The sequence below is a fragment of the Macrotis lagotis genome, chromosome 3 (genome assembly GCF_037893015.1).
Source record: "Macrotis lagotis isolate mMagLag1 chromosome 3, bilby.v1.9.chrom.fasta, whole genome shotgun sequence".
NCBI classification, from domain to species: Eukaryota; Metazoa; Chordata; class Mammalia; order Peramelemorphia; family Peramelidae; genus Macrotis; species Macrotis lagotis.
The window spans coordinates 141,820,917-141,830,953 of record NC_133660.1 but is presented as its reverse complement, the minus strand read 5'-3'; the positions used below and the strand labels follow the sequence as shown (position 1 = coordinate 141,830,953).

At 34.2% G+C, this 10,037-nt stretch overlaps 1 pseudogene; it reads left to right on the top strand.

Annotated features, from left to right (window-relative positions):
* The first annotated feature begins 8,776 nt into the window (after positions 1 to 8,776).
* LOC141516269 (DNA-directed RNA polymerase II subunit RPB3 pseudogene) lies at positions 8,777 to 9,737 on the top strand (annotated as a pseudogene).
* The last annotated feature ends 300 nt before the right edge of the window (positions 9,738 to 10,037 follow it).

Below are 10,037 nucleotides of genomic sequence, written 5' to 3'. Positions count from 1 at the left end.
TTTAAAAGTTTCAGCTAATAATTTTGAAATGAAAGAATGTTATAGGAAGTTGAAAGCATTCATACGTTAAATTCTTCATTATTTTTGTGTGTATCTGCTAAAATATTTTACGTAATCTTATTTTTAACGTTACAGGATAAGTTTAGGAAAATATTAGGCATATCTTGTTTTACATTTATTTTCTAAAAGTTCTTTGTATAGGGGCAGCTAGGTGGTCCAGGGAATAAAGCACTGACCCTGGAGTCAGGAGGCGCCGAGTTCAAATCAAGCCTCAGACACTTAATAATTACCTAACTGTGTGGCCTTGGGCAAGCCACTTAACCCCATTGCCTTGCAAAAAAAAAAAACAACACTCTAAAAAAAGTTCTTTGTATGTTAGCTACTATAGCTTTTAAACATTCCTATTATATTTTCATTGGAAATTTTAATTTGCTTCATAAGATAAAGAGGAAACAAGAACTAAAGTTTGAGAATCATTCACAAGTTCATTTCCTTATTAAGAAGAGATAATCAGGGTTTTCAAATAGCAGATAAATGACCAGTGACATTTCAGGAAATGACAATTTTTAAAATTTGATTTCTAGTGTATGTTGGATCATATTCCTATAGTTCTTCTTAGAATTTTTCTATGATTATTTCCCTTAAGATTATTTTTTTTTAAAATCCGTAAACCTAAATGAACAAATACTTTGGAATATATCTTTCCTAAAATAATAATTTTTCCAATCTCAGGACAAAGTATTATTTTTAATAATCGTTTTCCTTGCTATCTTTTATTTCTTCATTGATGTTCAATTAGATTTAACCAATAAATGTCCTAAAATACTAAGCTTTATCATTTTTTTCTTTAATTCATTCTCATACTTGGCATTTGGTCCTTGGTGACATGTTTCTATCACTACCTATGGCAGCAAATCTCATTGTATTGATTAGTTTTTTCCTGGGGATGGTAGAACAACTGAAAAACTCTTGCTCCAATTAATTGAATTACATTAAAGTTTTCTAAAATGAATTATTTTCGGTATTACTTGCTGGTATAGATAAGTTTGTTTTATTTGCTCATTTGTATGCCTAACTTTATCAAGTGCATTAATCATTTAAAATCCTTGGCTTCAAAGTTTTTCTTTTTTTAAAGGAAAGGTTAGGATGTTCTTCCTGACTACATTGTGGTTTTATTGTAATGAATAGAAACAGATATTTTGGAGAAATTTGGGTTTTGGGATCCTTGAGTCAGTATTTTATATAAATGCTATATGACTTGATAAGAAAATGTGATACAATTCCATATTTACACTGTAGAAGAGAGGAAAAATCTAGCAAGAACCATGGGTATTTATTATTTCTAAAACCTCTTAATATTCTTGCCTAAAACTTTTGACTTTGTATCTTAAGTTATCAGCAATAAATGTAGCCGCTTAATAAAACTAGCTTAAAGTAATTGAATGCTTATTCTGGGTACTGCTTTGATTAGTAAGAATTCCCACGAAAATTAGTTTACAAGATATCTTGGTATGGAACTTTGACTTTCCAAACCCATTTCCCTCTCCATTTAATGGTTTAATATTTTTAAATCAGATGTAATTTTTAAAAAAATTATATGATATATATTGGCCTTTTCAGATTTTGGTCTTTTACTAAAGCCAACTCAAACAAACTTTTTCTTTCCCATCAGATCATGTACTTGACAGTTGTTTGATGCATAGGCAGATTTATTATTTTAAATTTCAATTTTGTGTTTTTGATGAAGAAAATGATAAATCAATCTGTAATCACAAGACTGATGTAAAATAAATTCACATGTAAAAAAAAATAGAAATTTTGGTCTATAATTTTTTTTCTCTGTTTTGACACTTCCTGGTTTAGGTATCAGTATCAAGATCTTGTTATAGAAGAAATTTCACAGAACTCCTTCCTAACCTACTTTTTCAGAATTGGAAGTAATTATTCCTTGAATGTTTTTTAGAATTCACTTTTGAATCCATCAGGCCCTGGAAACTTTTTCTTAATGATTTCATTGACAGTTTGATCTATATTTTTTTCCTGATATGGGTTATTTAAGTATTTAATTGACTCTTCTTGTAACCTGGGTGCTTTATACTTTTGTAAATATTCATCCTTTTGACATTGATTGTCAAATTTATTGGTATGTAGTAGCTCTGAATGATTACTTTAATTTCCTTTTCATTGGTGCTGAATTCACCTTTTTCATCTTTTTAATTTTTCCCCAAATACATCTTTTGAAAAATTTTTAATACTCACCCATATGGCTATGGATATTTTTCAAAGTTAAAAAATTTCCTTCCACACTCCCTTCCTACCCCACTCACGTTAGTACTGTAAATTTAAACTTGTGTTGAACATGTTTACAGTTTACTCATTTTTCAGTATGAGGAATCAGGATTAATGGAAAGAATAAATGATAGACTTTAAAAAAAAGTGAATGCAATGTTCATTAGATTCTGAAGGATATTTTTTGCATTTTTTTTTTCTGGGCAGGATTAGCATTGTCCATAACTGGTCTAATAAGGTTGGCCTAGCTCTCTGAACTTCTGAGAGCAGCTGCATATATCAGGGTTAATCATCTCACAATGTTGTTGTCAATGTGTGCATAGTTCTGCTCCTACTCAGCATCAGATACAGTAATTCATTCTATGCTTCTCTAGAGTCCAGCCATTTATGATTTCTTAAAGAACAATAAAATTCTATAACATTCATGCACCATAACTTGTTTAACCATTCCACAGTTGATGGACTTCCCCTCAATTTCCAATTATTTGCCATTATGAAAAGAGTTCCTATGAATATTTTGGAACATGTCAGACTTTTCCCTTATGATTTCTTCTTGATGTTGGCCTAGAATTGGAATTATTGGGTCAAATGGTATGAAGAAGTTTTATTGATCTTTGGGCATAATTCCATATTGCTCTCTAGAATGACTGGATCAGGTCACAACTCCACCAGCAATGTATCAATGTCCCAATCCTCCCACAACATTTCCCACATCGATCATTTTCATTTTTTTCTCATCTTAGCCAATCTGATATGTGTGATGTGATTCCTCGTGGTTGATTTAATTTGCATTTCTCTAATCAATAATCATTTGGATGACTTTTCCATAAGATTATATACTATTTCATTTTTGATAATGTTAATTTAGTTTTCTTCTTTTTATAATCAAATTAACCAAAGGTTTATCTATTTTATTGCTTGTTTTTCATAAAACCAAATCATCCTTTTATTTAATTAGTTAAATACTTTTTTGACTTTCATTTTTAATTTCTCCTTTGATTTTCAGAATTTGCAACTTAGTTCTAATTTAGTTTTTAGTTACATGTCCAAGTCACTGATCTCCTTTCTTGATTTTATTCATGTATGCATTTAGAAGTGTTACATTTCCCTGAATATTTATTTTAGATGTATCCCTCATATTTTTGATGTTTTCTTCTTACTTTCATATTCTTGAATAAATTTCTTAATTATTTCTTTGACTTTTTTTGTTTAAAACACCAATTATTAAAAGTTAGATTATTTAGTGTTCAATTTATTTTAGTTCTCTTCCTCCATGTCTCCTTTATTGTACATAATTTTTACTGCATCATTATCTGGAAACAATTAATTTAATATTTCTATCTTTCTACATTTTATGCCCTAATACATGGTCCATTTTTGTGTACATACCATTTAACACTGGAAAAATATATGTTCCTTTCTTTCCCCATTTGATATTTTTCCTAAATGTCTATCATATCTAGATTTACTAATATTATATTCACCTCTTTAACTTCTTTTTGGTTTATTTTTATGATTATTGAATGGAAAATTCTCTGAGGAGGAAGTTTATAGCTCTCACCAATATAGTTTTACTGTCTATTTCATCATGTAACTCATTTAGTTTCTCCTCTAAGAATAGTGTGCTAAAACACTTAGTACATAAATGTGGAGTCTTTATATTAATTTGTTTCTGGATCCTTTTAGGGGGATGCAATTTACATCCTTATTCCTTTTATTGAGTCATATTTGCTTTGTACGAAGTAAAGATTTCCACTCTTTCATTCATCACTTCAACCAAAACACAATATATTCTGTTCCAGACTTTTACCTTTACTCTATGAGTATCTCTCAGCTTCAAATGTGTTTCTTACGCAACATATTTTAAGATTCTAGTTTTTAACTGACTCTTTTAACCATTACCATTTTATCGGAGAGTTCAATCATTTCACATTTACAGTTCTAATTGCTAGTTTTTATTTTCCTCTTTGCTAATTACCCTCCATTTGCTATTTCCCCCCTCCTGTCTACCTTTTCTTCCTCATCAGTATTTTGTTTCTGTATACTGTCTCCTTCAGTCTGTTTTTAGCCTTTTCTTCCCTCTTTCCCTATCTTCCTCTTTTGTGCTTTTCCCTTCTTACTCTCTCTCTCTCTCTTCTATCAGTCCCACTTTCCCTTCTCCTCCCTTTACCCTCCTACACTTGACATGTAAGATAAATTTCTAAGCCCAACTGCTTTTGTTATTTCCTCTTTAAGCCAAATTCAATGAGAGTGAGATTTTAGAACTTCCCATCCACTTCTATCTTTCCTTCTGTTGCAGTTAGTCCTTTTTGCCTCTTCATGTAGTGTCATTTAACCCATTCTTCTATCCCCTCCTTCCATCTCATTACATCCCTCCCCTTTCAATGTCTTAATTTTTCAGTATCATTCATGTCAATACATTCAAACTAAGTATTCTTTCTAAATAGCTTTATGATTCTCGAGAATTATGAGAATCTATTTTTCATGTAGGAATGTAACCAGTTTAATTTTGTTTTTATTTTTTTAGGTTTTTTTTTTGCAAGGTAAAAAGGCCACACAGCTAGGTAATTATTAAGTGTCTGAGACAGGATTTGAACCCAGGTCCTCCTGACTCCAGGGCCAGTGCTTTATCCACTGCCTCCCCAGAAAGGATGGACTTTCAATGATAAAGGGGACATTCAAACTTTCCTGATGAAATGACCAAAGCTGAACAGAAAGTTTAATCTTCAAGTACAGGACTCAGGGGAATCATGGAGTGGGCAGATGAGAAGGGCAAATGATATGGGACTTAAAGATGCTGAATTGCTTTTATTCCTGCATGGGAAGATGATACTGATAACTCATTTGAAACTTTTTATTCATTAGGGCAGTTAGAAGGAGTAAATATCCACTGTGACACCTAGCTGCCTTAAAACCAGTTTAATCTTGTTGAAAGCTGTCATGTTCCTTTCCCCAGTTTAACCTCTTCATGTATCTCTTGAGTCCTATTTGAAGAGCAAATTTTGTGTTCAGGTCTGATCTTTTCATCAGGAAGGATTTCAAATCATCACATTCATTAAATATCCATCTTTTTTTCCTGAAAAGTTATATTCAGTTTTTCTGGGTAGTTGATACTTGGTAGTTGATCCAAGCTCCCATGCCCTCTGGAATATCATATTCTAGGCAACCTTTAACATTGATGAAGCTAGGTTCTGTCTATTCCTGACCGTGGCTCCTCAGTGTTTGAAAGGATTCTCTCTGACTGCTTGCAGGATGTTTGCACTCATTTGAAAATTCTGAAGTATGTCTATTATATTCCTTAGTGTTCTCATTTAGAGAGCTCTTTAAGGAGGTGATCAGTGGATTCTTTCAATGACTATTTTGCCCTCTGGTTCCAGCATGTCAGAAGAGTTCTTGATAATTTCTTGAAGGAATTCCAGGTCCTTTTTTTTGGTCATGACTTTTAGATAGTCCAATTATCATTACATTATCTCTCCTGGATCTATTTTCCAGGTTCTTTACTTAACAAAAGAGTTATTTTACATTTTCTTCTTTTTATTTTTTAAATTTTGTTTAACAGATTTTTGATTTCTCATAAAAACATTAGGTTCAATTAGACCCATCCAATTTCCCAGGGAAGTTTCTTTTCTTCCAGTTACTTTTTGCATATCCTCCATTTGGTTAATTCTTCTTATTAAAAAAGTTACCTTTTTTCCCCAATTTTCCAATTATAATTCTAAAGAATTTGTTTTCTTCTATCATTTTTTTTTCTTGCATGATATTTATTTTCTCTTGCACTCTTTTCCTAATATTTGTATTTAATTTTTAACACTCCTTCTGAACTCTTCATAGCAGTCTTTCTAGGTTGGAGACCAATTCATATTCTTATCCCTAGCTTTCCTTGTAACACTCCTTCTGCTCTCTCTTTCTGAGTTTGTGTTTTGTCCATCCTTATCTCCAAGGTAACTTTTAATGGTCTCTGCTTTTCTTTAACCTTTCTAATTCATTTTGAGATTTGCTACCTATTCTAAATATCTAGCTTTGGGGAAAGGTTTGATTGCAGTCCTTTAGTCTTAAGAACCCCAGAGGTTTGCGAAGTGACTTGGGCCATAGGTGGTAGGAAATTGAAGGGACTGCTAAGTGGACTGACTGGTAAGGAAAATCTGAAGCTCTTTCTTTGAACTGTCTGTGCTAGAAATGTCTGCCACCCTACTCTCTGGGACTCTGGGGTATTAGGGAGTGGAAATGCCTGTGATTATCTCTGGACTATCCACAGGTAGCCCAGTCAATGGGCTAGGTCTGTCAGGTTTTTTATGCCAGGTACCTTCTCTGGGTCTTTCAGAAAGATGGGACACTTTAGGATTGCTTGGGCCTTTTTATTTTGGGATACTAGGCCTTCTCCTGGATAGGAATGAAAGAGTTTGACCATTAGGGTTAATCATCTTAACTAGATACCTGCATTGAATGAGGGTCCCAAGCACCTACATTGTAGCTTTCCTAGTATGCTGGAACTGACCACAGTGTAGCCAAGTCCCCTAATCCCCCAAAACAGAACTTCAGGGAAGATATATCATTCTGCTCTTTTGTGTATTTTGTTGCTTCAAAATTTGTCAGGAGACTTGATTAATATTGGTTCTGCAGAAATCCAAGAGAGCTTAAAAGATCCTAGTTTCTCTCTGCCATCCCAATCAGAAGTCTTTGATAAATATTTTTGGTTTTAAAAATATTTATCAAAGACTTCTGGTAAGGATTTATGTTTTCCCTTATGATAAAACCTGAGGACAGAAACAAAAAATATTATGGTATGCACATATATATATATATACACAGTCACACACACACACACACACACACATACACACACACACACACAAACACAGAGTTCCTGCCCTCCTAAAATTTGCTTATATTTTCTTGGGATCAAAGAGCTTGCATTTGATGCATAAATAGGAATTAATTTCAGAGTATTTTCTGTTGTGCTTTTAGTGGTGATGGGAGGAGACCAATTTGCATAATTACAAAGAGATTTCTAAGGAACATTGGAACTAAGGGTTGAAGTAACCCATTCAAACATTATAAAATGACATCAGTAAGATTCAAAGAGATAAAAATTATTTATGATAAAACAGTATTGTGATTGAAGTAATTAAACTTTAGTCTTTTTATTTAAAAATTTAGCTATTACATTTTCATGTATAGTTATGGGTACTGTCACTAATGACAATATTTTTTCTTATATATTAGTAACAATAAGTCTTTTATTCTATATGTGAATATAGAGCTATAAAATAAGCATTCCTATAAAATCCACTACAGATTTTTGGCAGATAAACAAATGGCAGATGTCTTGTTTAGGTAACCACTAAACATTGTTAAATCATCACAGGTAAAATCACCTGCAAAGAACTACATTAATGGAAGATAATGGCTGAGGTCTTAATTGTTCAAGTAAGCAAGTTCTAAAATTTCATGATTTAAATTGATTAGAACATGTATATCACCCAAAAGGTCCTTTTTAAAATTTCTAGTACAGAGTATTCATTTATTCCTATTGTGTATTATTCTAGAAGGTACAAATAGGAATCTCTGTTCTAAAGTGAGATGGTATAGTTTGATTTGGGTGGAGGGAAGAAAGAAGAGAAAGGAGTGAGTAAAGGTGGATACTGAAACATAGTTGGAAATAAAAGATCACAGTGTCAGGTAATAGGGCCCCCCAGACCAGCAGAGAGATTACCTTGGCTCAAGAGAGAAATGAAATGCACACCCTCATAGGTAGGGGTGCTAGCAGGACAGTTAGCAGAACCATTTATTCACAGTATCAGACAATTCTTAGTAGTAAAATACCCACAAAATTAGCATAAAAGATAAAACAATGAATTTTCTCCAACTAGCACAGAAAATGACCTAGCAAGATGTAACCTAGGTCAAGAAGTTCGGGACAGGGCTATCACCCAAATAAGGCAATGCTTAACATAGTTGTGTTATGAAAACAGAGTTCTGAGGAAAGCCTTTAGCTCAAGGGTCATCTAAGTCTGAGGTTTTTGTCATAAACTGACCTGTCACCCAGACTTACCTTAGCGGGCCTCAACACTTCCCCCTTTTCTGTTTACATAATAAGCTCACAATGATTTTTATTGCATTATGATCTGAGAATGATGTATTCACTATTTCTGCCTTTCTGCAATTGATCATTAGGTTTTTATGCCCCAGTACATGGTCAGTTTTTGTGTGTCATGTACTGCAGAAAAAAAAGTATCTTCCTTTCTATCCCCATTCAATTTCCTACATAAGTCTATCATATCTAGTTTTTCTGACAATCTATTTACCTCCTTAACTTCATTCTTGTTTATTTTATGAGTAGATTTATCTAAATCTAAGAGTGGGATGTTGAGGTCTCTGACTAGTGGAGTTTTGCTGTCCATGTCTTCCCATAAGCCCTTCAACTTCTCCTTTAAGAATTTGGATGCTGGAGGGCCAGGTGGGGAGGCTGGGGTCGCCTGGTGCCACCATGCCTTACACCAACCAGCCCACAGTTTGGATCACTGAGCTCACGGACGAGAACGTCAAGTTCATCATCCAGAACACAGATCTGGCCAACTCCATCCACAGAGTCTTCATTGCCAAGGTGCCCATCATCACCATAGACTGGGTCCAAATTGATGCCAACTCTTCAGTGCTGCATGATGAGTTCATTGCCCACAGGCTTGGATTAATCCCTCTTACAAGTGATGACATAGTAGACAAACTGCAATACTCCAGGGACTGTACATGAGAAGAATTTTGTCCAGTTGTAATGAAGACAAGACTTGCCATGTCACATCTTGGGATCTCATTTCTAGTACCCCCCGAGTCATTCCAGTATGTGGAACAGGATGACATCTTCATTGTCAAACTCCGGAAGGGCCAGGAGCTGAGACTACGAGCCTATGTTAAAAAGGGCTTTGGCAAGGAGCATGCCAAATGGAACCCTACAGCTGGAGTTGCCTTTGAGTATGACCCAGATAATGCCTTGAGGCATACAGTCTACCCAAAGCCTGAAGAATGGCCAAAGAGTGAATATTCTGAGATTGATGAGGATGAAGCCCAGGCTCCCTATGACCCCAATGGCAAACCAGAGAGGTTCTACTACAACGTTGAATCTTGTGTTTCTCTCCACCCTGAAACCATTGTCCTCACTGCTTTTTCTGGTTTGAAGAAGAAGTTGAGTGACCTCCAGACCCAACTAACCCATGAGATCCAGAGTGATGTCCTGACTATAAGCTAGGAGCAGTGATTTCTATCAGAAATGTGACTCAAGGATAATGGATGGACTTTGAGCCTGAACTTTTGCGCGCTTCTAGAAAGTAGACTAAAATTTGTTTAAAGTTCTGGCTAGCACAACTCATCTTCTAACCCTTTTGCCAGTTTGGGATGTAATTAGCCCATGAAGATATCATGGGAAGGAAAAGTGGGAAGCTTTACTCCCCACATCTTGGTTTCCTTGAGTTTGTCTGTTCCTTTCATATGAACAGAAAATAAAAAACCTTTCCCCCCGGGGGAAAAAAAAAAGAATTTGGATGCTGTATCATTGGCTGCAAACATATTTCCAATTGAAATTACTTTATTGTCTAAGGTAACTTTTAGGAGTTTTCTTTTTTATCTCTTTTAATGATAACTATTTTTGTAGCTGCTTTGTCTGAGAAAAGCATTGCTACCCCTGTTTTTTTTCACTTCAGAAGAAACAAAATATATTTTATTACAACCTTTTACCATTATTCTGTATGTATCTA